Source organism: Oncorhynchus masou, unplaced genomic scaffold (genome assembly GCF_036934945.1).
Source record: "Oncorhynchus masou masou isolate Uvic2021 unplaced genomic scaffold, UVic_Omas_1.1 unplaced_scaffold_1666, whole genome shotgun sequence".
Classification (NCBI taxonomy): Eukaryota; Metazoa; Chordata; class Actinopteri; order Salmoniformes; family Salmonidae; genus Oncorhynchus; species Oncorhynchus masou.
Window position 1 is genome coordinate 1 of NW_027006790.1, and position 16,703 is coordinate 16,703.

General features: G+C 43.6%; 21 non-coding genes across 21 annotated transcripts; 19 read left to right on the forward strand and 2 right to left on the reverse strand.

Annotated features, from left to right (window-relative positions):
* The first annotated feature begins 923 nt into the window (after positions 1–923).
* Positions 924–995, forward strand: trnag-ucc (transfer RNA glycine (anticodon UCC)). Its single transcript has one exon. It is a non-coding gene; the product is annotated as a tRNA-Gly (tRNA).
* Positions 996–1,280: 285 nt separating this feature from the next.
* On the reverse strand, positions 1,281–1,354 carry trnap-ugg (transfer RNA proline (anticodon UGG)). Its single transcript has one exon. It is a non-coding gene; the product is annotated as a tRNA-Pro (tRNA).
* Positions 1,355–2,344: 990 nt separating this feature from the next.
* Positions 2,345–2,416, forward strand: trnag-ucc (transfer RNA glycine (anticodon UCC)). The gene has a single exon. It is a non-coding gene; the product is annotated as a tRNA-Gly (tRNA).
* Positions 2,417–3,122: 706 nt separating this feature from the next.
* trnag-ucc (transfer RNA glycine (anticodon UCC)) lies at positions 3,123–3,194 on the forward strand. The gene has a single exon. It is a non-coding gene; the product is annotated as a tRNA-Gly (tRNA).
* Positions 3,195–3,906: 712 nt separating this feature from the next.
* Positions 3,907–3,978, forward strand: trnag-ucc (transfer RNA glycine (anticodon UCC)). Its single transcript has one exon. It is a non-coding gene; the product is annotated as a tRNA-Gly (tRNA).
* A 707-nt stretch (positions 3,979–4,685) lies between these two features.
* On the forward strand, positions 4,686–4,757 carry trnag-ucc (transfer RNA glycine (anticodon UCC)). Its single transcript has one exon. It is a non-coding gene; the product is annotated as a tRNA-Gly (tRNA).
* A 707-nt stretch (positions 4,758–5,464) lies between these two features.
* On the forward strand, positions 5,465–5,536 carry trnag-ucc (transfer RNA glycine (anticodon UCC)). Its single transcript has one exon. It is a non-coding gene; the product is annotated as a tRNA-Gly (tRNA).
* Positions 5,537–6,242: 706 nt separating this feature from the next.
* trnag-ucc (transfer RNA glycine (anticodon UCC)) lies at positions 6,243–6,314 on the forward strand. Its single transcript has one exon. It is a non-coding gene; the product is annotated as a tRNA-Gly (tRNA).
* Positions 6,315–7,021: 707 nt separating this feature from the next.
* trnag-ucc (transfer RNA glycine (anticodon UCC)) lies at positions 7,022–7,093 on the forward strand. Its single transcript has one exon. It is a non-coding gene; the product is annotated as a tRNA-Gly (tRNA).
* A 280-nt stretch (positions 7,094–7,373) lies between these two features.
* trnap-cgg (transfer RNA proline (anticodon CGG)) lies at positions 7,374–7,445 on the reverse strand. Its single transcript has one exon. It is a non-coding gene; the product is annotated as a tRNA-Pro (tRNA).
* Positions 7,446–8,435: 990 nt separating this feature from the next.
* On the forward strand, positions 8,436–8,507 carry trnag-ucc (transfer RNA glycine (anticodon UCC)). The gene has a single exon. It is a non-coding gene; the product is annotated as a tRNA-Gly (tRNA).
* Positions 8,508–9,215: 708 nt separating this feature from the next.
* trnag-ucc (transfer RNA glycine (anticodon UCC)) lies at positions 9,216–9,287 on the forward strand. Its single transcript has one exon. It is a non-coding gene; the product is annotated as a tRNA-Gly (tRNA).
* Positions 9,288–9,995: 708 nt separating this feature from the next.
* Positions 9,996–10,067, forward strand: trnag-ucc (transfer RNA glycine (anticodon UCC)). Its single transcript has one exon. It is a non-coding gene; the product is annotated as a tRNA-Gly (tRNA).
* A 708-nt stretch (positions 10,068–10,775) lies between these two features.
* trnag-ucc (transfer RNA glycine (anticodon UCC)) lies at positions 10,776–10,847 on the forward strand. The gene has a single exon. It is a non-coding gene; the product is annotated as a tRNA-Gly (tRNA).
* Positions 10,848–11,555: 708 nt separating this feature from the next.
* trnag-ucc (transfer RNA glycine (anticodon UCC)) lies at positions 11,556–11,627 on the forward strand. The gene has a single exon. It is a non-coding gene; the product is annotated as a tRNA-Gly (tRNA).
* Positions 11,628–12,334: 707 nt separating this feature from the next.
* trnag-ucc (transfer RNA glycine (anticodon UCC)) lies at positions 12,335–12,406 on the forward strand. Its single transcript has one exon. It is a non-coding gene; the product is annotated as a tRNA-Gly (tRNA).
* A 708-nt stretch (positions 12,407–13,114) lies between these two features.
* Positions 13,115–13,186, forward strand: trnag-ucc (transfer RNA glycine (anticodon UCC)). Its single transcript has one exon. It is a non-coding gene; the product is annotated as a tRNA-Gly (tRNA).
* Positions 13,187–13,894: 708 nt separating this feature from the next.
* trnag-ucc (transfer RNA glycine (anticodon UCC)) lies at positions 13,895–13,966 on the forward strand. Its single transcript has one exon. It is a non-coding gene; the product is annotated as a tRNA-Gly (tRNA).
* Positions 13,967–14,673: 707 nt separating this feature from the next.
* On the forward strand, positions 14,674–14,745 carry trnag-ucc (transfer RNA glycine (anticodon UCC)). The gene has a single exon. It is a non-coding gene; the product is annotated as a tRNA-Gly (tRNA).
* Positions 14,746–15,452: 707 nt separating this feature from the next.
* Positions 15,453–15,524, forward strand: trnag-ucc (transfer RNA glycine (anticodon UCC)). The gene has a single exon. It is a non-coding gene; the product is annotated as a tRNA-Gly (tRNA).
* A 708-nt stretch (positions 15,525–16,232) lies between these two features.
* trnag-ucc (transfer RNA glycine (anticodon UCC)) lies at positions 16,233–16,304 on the forward strand. Its single transcript has one exon. It is a non-coding gene; the product is annotated as a tRNA-Gly (tRNA).
* The last annotated feature ends 399 nt before the right edge of the window (positions 16,305–16,703 follow it).

Sequence of the window (16,703 nt, forward strand, 5' to 3'; positions counted from 1 at the left end):
TTATTCAAGGATCTGCAAAGGGCTCATCCGGGATTTGAACCCGGGACCTCTCAAACCCGAAGCGAGAATCATACCCCTAGACCATAGAGCATTATGCCAAAAGGTATTTTTTGCTTTCTGCAGCAATGACAGTGAAGATATCGACGACAGCAAACTGATGTCGAGTTTTTACAAATGAATAAAGTGCAAAATGAGATACATTCATTTTTAAAAGAGAAAATTAAAAAATAAGACTTCAAAAAGAATGGAAATCATTTACTTTGAGTCAAATGACGCAAGGGTACGTGAATCAAAGTAAATTAATGTTGAAAATACCCATTCAAATAGATCAGTTTTCAACTAGAGGGATTGAGACTCAGCATATCCGTCTCAATCCTCCACAGCTGCTGATTTTCCCCTCCATATCTGCAGTGAAAGATGGTGGACCGAGATCGGTTTTTGTCAAACCATGAGACATACCTATAATCGGTCTTCTCACAAAAACATCTCTAGCTTCCGAACCGTTTAACCTACAAATTCGTATGACCACTCTATGGAAAGGGAGACCCTCACGAACACGGTGGTATTCTCAATTTTCCTCTACATCCCCCACAAGTGTCAGGAGACTCGTCTGAAGTCAGAACCGTCTATGTGCCAACTTCTGTTTGTAGAATCCAAAATCTTTGGGCTACAAACCAATGTGACCCCACTTGTCGCAATGTTCTCCGTTTTGCCCTACGTTCCCCACAAGTGTCACGGGACTAATCTGAAGGTAACCTGTAGTGATTAAAATGATAGATTTTTTAACCAGGGACCTCTCGCAACCTAAGCCATAATCATACCCCTAAACCAACGATCTGTTTGGTCAAAGAATTATCACTTTCCACAAAAATGACAGTCAAGATATGAGTCGATGTCTCCATGTTGCCAATGAGCTTCAAATAGCATTGGTGGTATAGTGGTGAGCATAGCTGCCTTCCAAGCAGTTGACCCGGGTTCGATTCCCGGCCAATGCAGAGGAAGAGAAATTCATCTCTTTTAGGGGCTGGATGTCATTTCAAGTGTACGACATTTGAATCATTATCGTTGTTCGTGGAAGTCAGAATTGCTCCAACATTCTGCAGGTTGTCAAAAATAATAAAAGTTGTGCGATGTTGAACCAACAAGTGCATATCAAAATAGATTTGCAGTCCATCGCCAAAACCATTCAGCCACCTTGTCCTGCGCCCAAGAGGTGATAGTTGGCGTTCCGACCAGTGGCCCAAGATCTGCATGTCTGAGCTTATTCAAGGATCTGCAAAGGGCTCATCCGGGATTTGAACCCGGGACCTCTCACACCCCCAAAGCGAGAATCATACCCCTAGACCAACGAGCCTTATGCCAAAAGGTATTTTTTTGCTTTCTGCAGCAATGACAGTGAAGATATCGATTGACGTGTCCACGGTGCTTGGAACGATTGAACATCATGTGAGTGTTTTGTGCTTTACTTGTGAGCATAACAGTCTTCCAAACTCTTGACCATGCTTCAGTTCAAATCTTCTGTAGTTCATCTGCTGTGTCTTTCACATTCTGTCTTCTTCAGTCGCGACAGCAAACTGATGTCGAGTTTTACAAATGAATAAAGTGCAAAATGAGATACATTCATTTTTTAAAAGAGAAAATTAAAAAATAAGACTTCAAAAAGAATGGAAATCATTTACTTTGAGTCAAATGACGCAAGGGTACGTGAATCAAAGTAAATTAATGTTGAAAATACCCATTCAAATAGATCAGTTTTCAACTAGAGGGATTGAGACTCAGCATATCCGTCTCAATCCTCCACAGCTGCTGATTTTCCCCTCCATATCTGCAGTGAAAGATGGTGGACCGAGATCGGTTTTTGTCAAACCATGAGACATACCTATAATCGGTCTTCTCACAAAAACATCTCTAGCTTCCGAACCGTTTAACCTACAAATTCGTATGACCACTCTATGGAAAGGGGAGACCCTCACGAACACGGTGGTATTCTCAATTTTCCTCTACATCCCCCACAAGTGTCAGGAGACTCGTCTGAAGTCAGAACCGTCTATGTGCCAACTTCTGTTTGTAGAATCCAAAATCTTTGGGCTACAAACCAATGTGACCCCACTTGTCGCAATGTTCTCCGTTTTGCCCTACGTTCCCCACAAGTGTCACGGGACTAATCTGAAGGTAACCTGTAGTGATTAAAATGATAGATTTTTTAACCAGGGACCTCTCGCAACCTAAGCCATAATCATACCCCTAAACCAACGATCTGTTTGGTCAAAGAATTATCACTTTCCACAAAAATGACAGTCAAGATATGAGTCGATGTCTCCATGTTGCCAATGAGCTTCAAATAGCATTGGTGGTATAGTGGTGAGCATAGCTGCCTTCCAAGCAGTTGACCCGGGTTCGATTCCCGGCCAATGCAGAGGAAGAGAAATTCATCTCTTTTAGGGGCTGGATGTCATTTCAAGTGTACGACATTTGAATCATTATCGTTGTTCGTGGAAGTCAGAATTGCTCCAACATTCTGCAGGTTGTCAAAAATAATAAAAGTTGTGCGATGTTGAACCAACAAGTGCATATCAAAATAGATTTGCAGTCCATCGCCAAAACCATTCAGCCACCTTGTCCTGCGCCCAAGAGGTGATAGTTGGCGTTCCGACCAGTGGCCCATATAGTCTTCTCACAAAAACATCTCTAGCTTCCGAACCGTTTAACCTACAAATTCGTATGACCACTCTATGGAAAGGGGAGACCCTCCGGGAACACGGTGGTATTCTCAATTTTCTCTACATCCCCCACAAGTGTCAGGAGACTCGTCTGAAGTCAGAACCGTCTATGTGCCAACTTCTTTTGTAGAATCCAAAATCTTTGGGCTACAAACCAATGTGACCCCACTTGTGCAATGTTCTCCGTTTTGCCCTACGTTCCCCACAAGTGTCACGGGACTAATCTGAAGGTAACCTGTAGTGATTAAAATGATAGATTTTTTAACCAGGGACCTCTCGCAACCTAAGCCATAATCATACCCCTAAACCAACGATCTGTTTGGTCAAAGAATTATCACTTTCCACAAAAATGACAGTCAAGATATGAGTCGATGTCTCCATGTTGCCAATGAGCTTCAAATAGCATTGGTGGTATAGTGGTGAGCATAGCTGCCTTCCAAGCAGTTGACCCGGGTTCGATTCCCGGCCAATGCAGAGGAAATTAAAAGTCATCTCTTTTAGGGGCTGGATGTCATTTCAAGTGTCAACATTTGAATCATTATCGTTGTTCGTGGAAGTCAAATTGCTCCAACATTCTGCAGGTTGTCAAAAATAATAAAAATTGTGCGATGTTGAACCAACAAGTGCATATCAAAATAGATTTGCAGTCCATCGCTCAAAACCATTCAGCCACCTTGTCCTGCGCCCAAAGGTGATAGTTGGCGTTCCGACCAGTGGCCCATATAATCGTCTTCTCACAAAAACATCTCTAGCTTCCGAACCGTTTAACCTACAAATTCGTATGACCACTCTATGGAAAGGGGAGACCCTCACGAACACGGTGGTATTCTCAATTTTCCTCTACATCCCCCACAAGTGTCAGGAGACTCGTCTGAAGTCAGAACCGTCTATGTGCCAACTTCTGTTTGTAGAATCCAAAATCTTTGGGCTACAAACCAATGTGACCCCACTTGTCGCAATGTTCTCCGTTTTGCCCTACGTTCCCCACAAGTGTCACGGGACTAATCTGAAGGTAACCTGTAGTGATTAAAATGATAGATTTTTTAACCAGGGACCTCTTGACCAACCTAAGCCATAATCATACCCCTAAACCAACGATCTGTTTGGTCAAAGAATTATCACTTTCCACAAAAATGACAGTCAAGATATGAGTCGATGTCTCCATGTTGCCAATGAGCTTCAAATAGCATTGGTGGTATAGTGGTGAGCATAGCTGCCTTCCAAGCAGTTGACCCGGGTTCGATTCCCGGCCAATGCAGAGGAAGAGAAATTCATCTCTTTTAGGGGCTGGATGTCATTTCAAGTGTACGACATTTGAATCATTATCGTTGTTCGTGGAAGTCAGAATTGCTCCAACATTCTGCAGGTTGTCAAAAATAATTAAAGTTGTGCGATGTTGAACCAACAAGTGCATATCAAAATAGATTTGCAGTCCATCGCCAAAACCATTCAGCCACCTTGTCCTGCGCCCAAGAGGTGATAGTTGGCGTTCCGACCAGTGGCCCATATAGTCTTCTCACAAAAACATCTCTAGCTTCCGAACCGTTTAACCTACAAATTCGTATGACCACTCTATGGAAAGGGGAGACCCTCACGAACACGGTGGTATTCTCAATTTTCTCTACATCCCCCACAAGTGTCAGGAGACTCGTCTGAAGTCAGAACCGTCTATGTGCCAACTTCTGTTTGTAGAATCCAAAATCTTTGGGCTACAAACCAATGTGACCCCACTTGTCGCAATGTTCTCCGTTTTGCCCTACGTTCCCCACAAGTGTCACGGGACTAATCTGAAGGTAACCTGTAGTGATTAAAATGATAGATTTTTTAACCAGGGACCTCTCGCAACCTAAGCCATAATCATACCCCTAAACCAACGATCTGTTTGGTCAAAGAATTATCACTTTCCACAAAAATGACAGTCAAGATATGAGTCGATGTCTCCATGTTGCCAATGAGCTTCAAATAGCATTGGTGGTATAGTGGTGAGCATAGCTGCCTTCCAAGCAGTTGACCCGGGTTCGATTCCCGGCCAATGCAGAGGAAGAGAAATTCATCTCTTTTAGGGGCTGGATGTCATTTCAAGTGTACGACATTTGAATCATTATCGTTGTTCGTGGAAGTCAGAATTGCTCCAACATTCTGCAGGTTGTCAAAAATAATAAAAGTTGTGCGATGTTGAACCAACAAGTGCATATCAAAATAGATTTGCAGTCCATCGCCAAAACCATTCAGCCACCTTGTCCTGCGCCCAAGAGGTGATAGTTGGCGTTCCGACCAGTGGCCCATATAGTCTTCTCACAAAAACATCTCTAGCTTCCGAACCGTTTAACCTACAAATTCGTATGACCACTCTATGGAAAGGGGAGACCCTCACGAACACGGTGGTATTCTCAATTTTCTCTACATCCCCCACAAGTGTCAGGAGACTCGTCTGAAGTCAGAACCGTCTATGTGCCAACTTCTGTTTGTAGAATCCAAAATCTTTGGGCTACAAACCAATGTGACCCCACTTGTCGCAATGTTCTCCGTTTTGCCCTACGTTCCCCACAAGTGTCACGGGACTAATCTGAAGGTAACCTGTAGTGATTAAAATGATAGATTTTTTAACCAGGGACCTCTCGCAACCTAAGCCATAATCATACCCCTAAACCAACGATCTGTTTGGTCAAAGAATTATCACTTTCCACAAAAATGACAGTCAAGATATGAGTCGATGTCTCCATGTTGCCAATGAGCTTCAAATAGCATTGGTGGTATAGTGGTGAGCATAGCTGCCTTCCAAGCAGTTGACCCGGGTTCGATTCCCGGCCAATGCAGAGGAAGAAAATTCATCTCTTTTAGGGGCTGGATGTCATTTCAAGTGTACGACATTTGAATCATTATCGTTGTTCGTGGAAGTCAGAATTGCTCCAACATTCTGCAGGTTGTCAAAAATAATTAAAGTTGTGCGATGTTGAACCAACAAGTGCATATCAAAATAGATTTGCAGTCCATCGCCAAAACCATTCAGCCACCTTGTCCTGCGCCCAAGAGGTGATAGTTGGCGTTCCGACCAGTGGCCCATATAGTCTTCTCACAAAAACATCTCTAGCTTCCGAACCGTTTAACCTACAAATTCGTATGACCACTCTATGGAAAGGGGAGACCCTCACGAACACGGTGGTATTCTCAATTTTCTCTACATCCCCCACAAGTGTCAGGAGACTCGTCTGAAGTCAGAACCGTCTATGTGCCAACTTCTGTTTGTAGAATCCAAAATCTTTGGGCTACAAACCAATGTGACCCCACTTGTCGCAATGTTCTCCGTTTTGCCCTACGTTCCCCACAAGTGTCACGGGACTAATCTGAAGGTAACCTGTAGTGATTAAAATGATAGATTTTTTAACCAGGGACCTCTCGCAACCTAAGCCATAATCATACCCCTAAACCAACGATCTGTTTGGTCAAAGAATTATCACTTTCCACAAAAATGACAGTCAAGATATGAGTCGATGTCTCCATGTTGCCAATGAGCTTCAAATAGCATTGGTGGTATAGTGGTGAGCATAGCTGCCTTCCAAGCAGTTGACCCGGGTTCGATTCCCGGCCAATGCAGAGGAAGAGAAATTCATCTCTTTTAGGGGCTGGATGTCATTTCAAGTGTACGACATTTGAATCATTATCGTTGTTCGTGGAAGTCAGAATTGCTCCAACATTCTGCAGGTTGTCAAAAATAATTAAAGTTGTGCGATGTTGAACCAACAAGTGCATATCAAAATAGATTTGCAGTCCATCGCCAAAACCATTCAGCCACCTTGTCCTGCGCCCAAGAGGTGATAGTTGGCGTTCCGACCAGTGGCCCATATAGTCTTCTCACAAAAACATCTCTAGCTTCCGAACCGTTTAACCTACAAATTCGTATGACCACTCTATGGAAAGGGGAGACCCTCACGAACACGGTGGTATTCTCAATTTTCTCTACATCCCCCACAAGTGTCAGGAGACTCGTCTGAAGTCAGAACCGTCTATGTGCCAACTTCTGTTTGTAGAATCCAAAATCTTTGGGCTACAAACCAATGTGACCCCACTTGTCGCAATGTTCTCCGTTTTGCCCTACGTTCCCCACAAGTGTCACGGGACTAATCTGAAGGTAACCTGTAGTGATTAAAATGATAGATTTTTTAACCAGGGACCTCTCGCAACCTAAGCCATAATCATACCCCTAAACCAACGATCTGTTTGGTCAAAGAATTATCACTTTCCACAAAAATGACAGTCAAGATATGAGTCGATGTCTCCATGTTGCCAATGAGCTTCAAATAGCATTGGTGGTATAGTGGTGAGCATAGCTGCCTTCCAAGCAGTTGACCCGGGTTCGATTCCCGGCCAATGCAGAGAAAGTCATCTCTTTTAGGGTCTGGATGTCATTTCAAGTGTACGACATTTGAATCATTATCGTTGTTCGTGGAAGTCAGAATTGCTCCAACATTCTGCAGGTTGTCAAAAATAATAAAAGTTGTGCGATGTTGAACCAACAAGTGCATATCAAAATAGATTTGCAGTCCATCGCCAAAACCATTCAGCCACCTTGTCCTGCGCCCAAGAGGTGATAGTTGGCGTTCCGACCAGTGGCCCAAGATCTGCATGTCTGAGCTTATTCAAGGATCTGCAAAAGGGCTCATCCGGGATTTGAACCCGGGACCTCTCACACCCGAAGCGAGAATCATACCCCTAGACCAACGAGCCTTATGCCAAAAGGTATTTTTTTGCTTTCTGCAGCAAGACAGTGAAGATATCGATTGACGTGTCCACGGTGCTTGGAACGATTGAACATCATGTGAGTGTTTTGTGCTTTACTTGTGAGCATAACAGTCTTCCAAACTCTTGACCATGCTTCAGTTCAAATCTTCTGTAGTTCATCTGCTGTGTCTTTCACATTCTGTCTTCTTCAGTCGCGACAGCAAACTGATGTCGAGTTTTTACAAATGAATAAAGTGCAAAATGAGATACATTCATTTTTTAAAAGAGAAAATTAAAAAATAAGACTTCAAAAAGAATGGAAATCATTTACTTTGAGTCAAATGACGCAAGGGTACGTGAATCAAAGTAAATTAATGTTGAAAATACCCATTCAAATAGATCAGTTTTCAACTAGAGGGCTTGAGACTCAGCATATCCGTCTCAATCCTCCACAGCTGCTGATTTTCCCCTCCATATCTGCAGTGAAAGATGGTGGACCGAGATCGGTTTTTGTCAAACCATGAGACATACCTATAATCGGTCTTCTCACAAAAACATCTCTAGCTTCCGAACCGTTTAACCTACAAATTCGTATGACCACTCTATGGAAAGGGGAGACCCTCACGAACACGGTGGTATTCTCAATTTTCCTCTACATCCCCCACAAGTGTCAGGAGACTCGTCTGAAGTCAGAACCGTCTATGTGCCAACTTCTGTTTGTAGAATCCAAAATCTTTGGGCTACAAACCAATGTGACCCCACTTGTCGCAATGTTCTCCGTTTTGCCCTACGTTCCCCACAAGTGTCACGGGACTAATCTGAAGGTAACCTGTAGTGATTAAAATGATAGATTTTTTAACCAGGGACCTCTCGCAACCTAAGCCATAATCATACCCCTAAACCAACGATCTGTTTGGTCAAAGAATTATCACTTTCCACAAAAATGACAGTCAAGATATGAGTCGATGTCTCCATGTTGCCAATGAGCTTCAAATAGCATTGGTGGTATAGTGGTGAGCATAGCTGCCTTCCAAGCAGTTGACCCGGGTTCGATTCCCGGCCAATGCAGAGGAAGAGAAATTCATCTCTTTTAGGGGCTGGATGTCATTTCAAGTGTACGACATTTGAATCATTATCGTTGTTCGTGGAAGTCAGAATTGCTCCAACATTCTGCAGGTTGTCAAAAATAATTAAAGTTGTGCGATGTTGAACCAACAAGTGCATATCAAAATAGATTTGCAGTCCATCGCCAAAACCATTCAGCCACCTTGTCCTGCGCCCAAGAGGTGATAGTTGGCGTTCCGACCAGTGGCCCATATAGTCTTCTCACAAAAACATCTCTAGCTTCCGAACCGTTTAACCTACAAATTCGTATGACCACTCTATGGAAAGGGGAGACCCTCACGAACACGGTGGTATTCTCAATTTTTCTCTACATCCCCCACAAGTGTCAGGAGACTCGTCTGAAGTCAGAACCGTCTATGTGCCAACTTCTGTTTGTAGAATCCAAAATCTTTGGGCTACAAACCAATGTGACCCCACTTGTCGCAATGTTCTCCGTTTTGCCCTACGTTCCCCACAAGTGTCACGGGACTAATCTGAAGGTAACCTGTAGTGATTAAAATGATAGATTTTTTAACCAGGGACCTCTCGCAACCTAAGCCATAATCATACCCCTAAACCAACGATCTGTTTGGTCAAAGAATTATCACTTTCCACAAAAATGACAGTCAAGATATGAGTCGATGTCTCCATGTTGCCAATGAGCTTCAAATAGCATTGGTGGTATAGTGGTGAGCATAGCTGCCTTCCAAGCAGTTGACCCGGGTTCGATTCCCGGCCAATGCAGAGGAAGAGAAATTCATCTCTTTTAGGGGCTGGATGTCATTTCAAGTGTACGACATTTGAATCATTATCGTTGTTCGTGGAAGTCAGAATTGCTCCAACATTCTGCAGGTTGTCAAAAATAATAAAAGTTGTGCGATGTTGAACCAACAAGTGCATATCAAAATAGATTTGCAGTCCATCGCCAAAACCATTCAGCCACCTTGTCCTGCGCCCAAGAGGTGATAGTTGGCGTTCCGACCAGTGGCCCATATAGTCTTCTCACAAAAACATCTCTAGCTTCCGAACCGTTTAACCTACAAATTCGTATGACCACTCTATGGAAAGGGGAGACCCTCACGAACACGGTGGTATTCTCAATTTTTCTCTACATCCCCCACAAGTGTCAGGAGACTCGTCTGAAGTCAGAACCGTCTATGTGCCAACTTCTGTTTGTAGAATCCAAAATCTTTGGGCTACAAACCAATGTGACCCCACTTGTCGCAATGTTCTCCGTTTTGCCCTACGTTCCCCACAAGTGTCACGGGACTAATCTGAAGGTAACCTGTAGTGATTAAAATGATAGATTTTTTAACCAGGGACCTCTCGCAACCTAAGCCATAATCATACCCCTAAACCAACGATCTGTTTGGTCAAAGAATTATCACTTTCCACAAAAATGACAGTCAAGATATGAGTCGATGTCTCCATGTTGCCAATGAGCTTCAAATAGCATTGGTGGTATAGTGGTGAGCATAGCTGCCTTCCAAGCAGTTGACCCGGGTTCGATTCCCGGCCAATGCAGAGGAAGAGAAATTCATCTCTTTTAGGGGCTGGATGTCATTTCAAGTGTACGACATTTGAATCATTATCGTTGTTCGTGGAAGTCAGAATTGCTCCAACATTCTGCAGGTTGTCAAAAATAATTAAAGTTGTGCGATGTTGAACCAACAAGTGCATATCAAAATAGATTTGCAGTCCATCGCCAAAACCATTCAGCCACCTTGTCCTGCGCCCAAGAGGTGATAGTTGGCGTTCCGACCAGTGGCCCATATAGTCTTCTCACAAAAACATCTCTAGCTTCCGAACCGTTTAACCTACAAATTCGTATGACCACTTTATGGAAAGGGGAGACCCTCACGAACACGGTGGTATTCTCAATTTTTCTCTACATCCCCCACAAGTGTCAGGAGACTCGTCTGAAGTCAGAACCGTCTATGTGCCAACTTCTGTTTGTAGAATCCAAAATCTTTGGGCTACAAACCAATGTGACCCCACTTGTCGCAATGTTCTCCGTTTTGCCCTACGTTCCCCACAAGTGTCACGGGACTAATCTGAAGGTAACCTGTAGTGATTAAAATGATAGATTTTTTAACCAGGGACCTCTCGCAACCTAAGCCATAATCATACCCCTAAACCAACGATCTGTTTGGTCAAAGAATTATCACTTTCCACAAAAATGACAGTCAAGATATGAGTCGATGTCTCCATGTTGCCAATGACCTTCAAATAGCATTGGTGGTATAGTGGTGAGCATAGCTGCCTTCCAAGCAGTTGACCCGGGTTCGATTCCCGGCCAATGCAGAGGAAGAGAAATTCATCTCTTTTAGGGGCTGGATGTCATTTCAAGTGTACGACATTTGAATCATTATCGTTGTTCGTGGAAGTCAGAATTGCTCCAACATTCTGCAGGTTGTCAAAAATAATTAAAGTTGTGCGATGTTGAACCAACAAGTGCATATCAAAATAGATTTGCAGTCCATCGCCAAAACCATTCAGCCACCTTGTCCTGCGCCCAAGAGGTGATAGTTGGCGTTCCGACCAGTGGCCCATATAGTCTTCTCACAAAAACATCTCTAGCTTCCGAACCGTTTAACCTACAAATTCGTATGACCACTCTATGGAAAGGGGAGACCCTCACGAACACGGTGGTATTCTCAATTTTTCTCTACATCCCCCACAAGTGTCAGGAGACTCGTCTGAAGTCAGAACCGTCTATGTGCCAACTTCTGTTTGTAGAATCCAAAATCTTTGGGCTACAAACCAATGTGACCCCACTTGTCGCAATGTTCTCCGTTTTGCCCTACGTTCCCCACAAGTGTCACGGGACTAATCTGAAGGTAACCTGTAGTGATTAAAATGATAGATTTTTTAACCAGGGACCTCTCGCAACCTAAGCCATAATCATACCCCTAAACCAACGATCTGTTTGGTCAAAGAATTATCACTTTCCACAAAAATGACAGTCAAGATATGAGTCGATGTCTCCATGTTGCCAATGAGCTTCAAATAGCATTGGTGGTATAGTGGTGAGCATAGCTGCCTTCCAAGCAGTTGACCCGGGTTCGATTCCCGGCCAATGCAGAGGAAGAGAAATCATCTCTTTTAGGGGCTGGATGTCATTTCAAGTGTACGACATTTGAATCATTATCGTTGTTCGTGGAAGTCAGAATTGCTCCAACATTCTGCAGGTTGTCAAAAATAATTAAAGTTGTGCGATGTTGAACCAACAAGTGCATATCAAAATAGATTTGCAGTCCATCGCCAAAACCATTCAGCCACCTTGTCCTGCGCCCAAGAGGTGATAGTTGGCGTTCCGACCAGTGGCCCATATAGTCTTCTCACAAAAACATCTCTAGCTTCCGAACCGTTTAACCTACAAATTCGTATGACCACTTTATGGAAAGGGGAGACCCTCACGAACACGGTGGTATTCTCAATTTTTCTCTACATCCCCCACAAGTGTCAGGAGACTCGTCTGAAGTCAGAACCGTCTATGTGCCAACTTCTGTTTGTAGAATCCAAAATCTTTGGGCTACAAACCAATGTGACCCCACTTGTCGCAATGTTCTCCGTTTTGCCCTACGTTCCCCACAAGTGTCACGGGACTAATCTGAAGGTAACCTGTAGTGATTAAAATGATAGATTTTTTAACCAGGGACCTCTCGCAACCTAAGCCATAATCATACCCCTAAACCAACGATCTGTTTGGTCAAAGAATTATCACTTTCCACAAAAATGACAGTCAAGATATGAGTCGATGTCTCCATGTTGCCAATGAGCTTCAAATAGCATTGGTGGTATAGTGGTGAGCATAGCTGCCTTCCAAGCAGTTGACCCGGGTTCGATTCCCGGCCAATGCAGAGGAAGAGAAATTCATCTCTTTTAGGGGCTGGATGTCATTTCAAGTGTACGACATTTGAATCATTATCGTTGTTCGTGGAAGTCAGAATTGCTCCAACATTCTGCAGGTTGTCAAAAATAATTAAAGTTGTGCGATGTTGAACCAACAAGTGCATATCAAAATAGATTTGCAGTCCATCGCCAAAACCATTCAGCCACCTTGTCCTGCGCCCAAGAGGTGATAGTTGGCGTTCCGACCAGTGGCCCATATAGTCTTCTCACAAAAACATCTCTAGCTTCCGAACCGTTTAACCTACAAATTCGTATGACCACTTTATGGAAAGGGGAGACCCTCACGAACACGGTGGTATTCTCAATTTTTCTCTACATCCCCCACAAGTGTCAGGAGACTCGTCTGAAGTCAGAACCGTCTATGTGCCAACTTCTGTTTGTAGAATCCAAAATCTTTGGGCTACAAACCAATGTGACCCCACTTGTCGCAATGTTCTCCGTTTTGCCCTACGTTCCCCACAAGTGTCACGGGACTAATCTGAAGGTAACCTGTAGTGATTAAAATGATAGATTTTTTAACCAGGGACCTCTCGCAACCTAAGCCATAATCATACCCCTAAACCAACGATCTGTTTGGTCAAAGAATTATCACTTTCCACAAAAATGACAGTCAAGATATGAGTCGATGTCTCCATGTTGCCAATGAGCTTCAAATAGCATTGGTGGTATAGTGGTGAGCATAGCTGCCTTCCAAGCAGTTGACCCGGGTTCGATTCCCGGCCAATGCAGAGGAAGAGAAATTCATCTCTTTTAGGGGCTGGATGTCATTTCAAGTGTACGACATTTGAATCATTATCGTTGTTCGTGGAAGTCAGAATTGCTCCAACATTCTGCAGGTTGTCAAAAATAATAAAAGTTGTGCGATGTTGAACCAACAAGTGCATATCAAAATAGATTTGCAGTCCATCGCCAAAACCATTCAGCCACCTTGTCCTGCGCCCAAGAGGTGATAGTTGGCGTTCCGACCAGTGGCCCATATAGTCTTCTCACAAAAACATCTCTAGCTTCCGAACCGTTTAACCTACAAATTCGTATGACCACTCTATGGAAAGGGGAGACCCTCACGAACACGGTGGTATTCTCAATTTTTCTCTACATCCCCCACAAGTGTCAGGAGACTCGTCTGAAGTCAGAACCGTCTATGTGCCAACTTCTGTTTGTAGAATCCAAAATCTTTGGGCTACAAACCAATGTGACCCCACTTGTCGCAATGTTCTCCGTTTTGCCCTACGTTCCCCACAAGTGTCACGGGACTAATCTGAAGGTAACCTGTAGTGATTAAAATGATAGATTTTTTAACCAGGGACCTCTCGCAACCTAAGCCATAATCATACCCCTAAACCAACGATCTGTTTGGTCAAAGAATTATCACTTTCCACAAAAATGACAGTCAAGATATGAGTCGATGTCTCCATGTTGCCAATGAGCTTCAAATAGCATTGGTGGTATAGTGGTGAGCATAGCTGCCTTCCAAGCAGTTGACCCGGGTTCGATTCCCGGCCAATGCAGAGGAAGAGAAATTCATCTCTTTTAGGGGCTGGATGTCATTTCAAGTGTACGACATTTGAATCATTATCGTTGTTCGTGGAAGTCAGAATTGCTCCAACATTCTGCAGGTTGTCAAAAATAATTAAAGTTGTGCGATGTTGAACCAACAAGTGCATATCAAAATAGATTTGCAGTCCATCGCCAAAACCATTCAGCCACCTTGTCCTGCGCCCAAGAGGTGATAGTTGGCGTTCCGACCAGTGGCCCATATAGTCTTCTCACAAAAACATCTCTAGCTTCCGAACCGTTTAACCTACAAATTCGTATGACCACTTTATGGAAAGGGGAGACCCTCACGAACACGGTGGTATTCTCAATTTTCTCTACATCCCCCACAAGTGTCAGGAGACTCGTCTGAAGTCAGAACCGTCTATGTGCCAACTTCTGTTTGTAGAATCCAAAATCTTTGGGCTACAAACCAATGTGACCCCACTTGTCGCAATGTTCTCCGTTTTGCCCTACGTTCCCCACAAGTGTCACGGGACTAATCTGAAGGTAACCTGTAGTGATTAAAATGATAGATTTTTTAACCAGGGACCTCTCGCAACCTAAGCCATAATCATACCCCTAAACCAACGATCTGTTTGGTCAAAGAATTATCACTTTCCACAAAAATGACAGTCAAGATATGAGTCGATGTCTCCATGTTGCCAATGAGCTTCAAATAGCATTGGTGGTATAGTGGTGAGCATAGCTGCCTTCCAAGCAGTTGACCCGGGTTCGATTCCCGGCCAATGCAGAGGAAGAGAAATTCATCTCTTTTAGGGGCTGGATGTCATTTCAAGTGTACGACATTTGAATCATTATCGTTGTTCGTGGAAGTCAGAATTGCTCCAACATTCTGCAGGTTGTCAAAAATAATTAAAGTTGTGCGATGTTGAACCAACAAGTGCATATCAAAATAGATTTGCAGTCCATCGCCAAAACCATTCAGCCACCTTGTCCTGCGCCCAAGAGGTGATAGTTGGCGTTCGACCAGTGGCCCATATAGTCTTCTCACAAAAACATCTCTAGCTTCCGAACCGTTTAACCTACAAATTCGTATGACCACTTTATGGAAAGGGGAGACCCTCACGAACACGGTGGTATTCTCAATTTTTCTCTACATCCCCCACAAGTGTCAGGAGACTCGTCTGAAGTCAGAACCGTCTATGTGCCAACTTCTGTTTGTAGAATCCAAAATCTTTGGGCTACAAACCAATGTGACCCCACTTGTCGCAATGTTCTCCGTTTTGCCCTACGTTCCCCACAAGTGTCACGGGACTAATCTGAAGGTAACCTGTAGTGATTAAAATGATAGATTTTTTAACCAGGGACCTCTCGCAACCTAAGCCATAATCATACCCCTAAACCAACGATCTGTTTGGTCAAAGAATTATCACTTTCCACAAAAATGACAGTCAAGATATGAGTCGATGTCTCCATGTTGCCAATGAGCTTCAAATAGCATTGGTGGTATAGTGGTGAGCATAGCTGCCTTCCAAGCAGTTGACCCGGGTTCGATTCCCGGCCAATGCAGAGGAAGAGAAATTCATCTCTTTTAGGGGCTGGATGTCATTTCAAGTGTACGACATTTGAATCATTATCGTTGTTCGTGGAAGTCAGAATTGCTCCAACATTCTGCAGGTTGTCAAAAATAATTAAAGTTGTGCGATGTTGAACCAACAAGTGCATATCAAAATAGATTTGCAGTCCATCGCCAAAACCATTCAGCCACCTTGTCCTGCGCCCAAGAGGTGATAGTTGGCGTTCCGACCAGTGGCCCATATAGTCTTCTCACAAAAACATCTCTAGCTTCCGAACCGTTTAACCTACAAATTCGTATGACCACTTTATGGAAAGGGGAGACCCTCACGAACACGGTGGTATTCTCAATTTTTCTCTACATCCCCCACAAGTGTCAGGAGACTCGTCTGAAGTCAGAACCGTCTATGTGCCAACTTCTGTTTGTAGAATCCAAAATCTTTGGGCTACAAACCAATGTGACCCCACTTGTCGCAATGTTCTCCGTTTTGCCCTACGTTCCCCACAAGTGTCACGGGACTAATCTGAAGGTAACCTGTAGTGATTAAAATGATAGATTTTTTAACCAGGGACCTCTCGCAACCTAAGCCATAATCATACCCCTAAACCAACGATCTGTTTGGTCAAAGAATTATCACTTTCCACAAAAATGACAGTCAAGATATGAGTCGATGTCTCCATGTTGCCAATGAGCTTCAAATAGCATTGGTGGTATAGTGGTGAGCATAGCTGCCTTCCAAGCAGTTGACCCGGGTTCGATTCCCGGCCAATGCAGAGGAAGAGAAATTCATCTCTTTTAGGGGCTGGATGTCATTTCAAGTGTACGACATTTGAATCATTATCGTTGTTCGTGGAAGTCAGAATTGCTCCAACATTCTGCAGGTTGTCAAAAATAATTAAAGTTGTGCGATGTTGAACCAACAAGTGCATATCAAAATAGATTTGCAGTCCATCGCCAAAACCATTCAGCCACCTTGTCCTGCGCCCAAGAGGTGATAGTTGGCGTTCCGACCAGTGGCCCATATAGTCTTCTCACAAAAACATCTCTAGCTTCCGAACCGTTTAACCTACAAATTCGTATGACCACTCTATGGAAAGGGGAGACCCTCACGAACACGGTGGTATTCTCAATTTTTCTCTACATCCCCCACAAGTGTCAGGAGACTCGTCTGA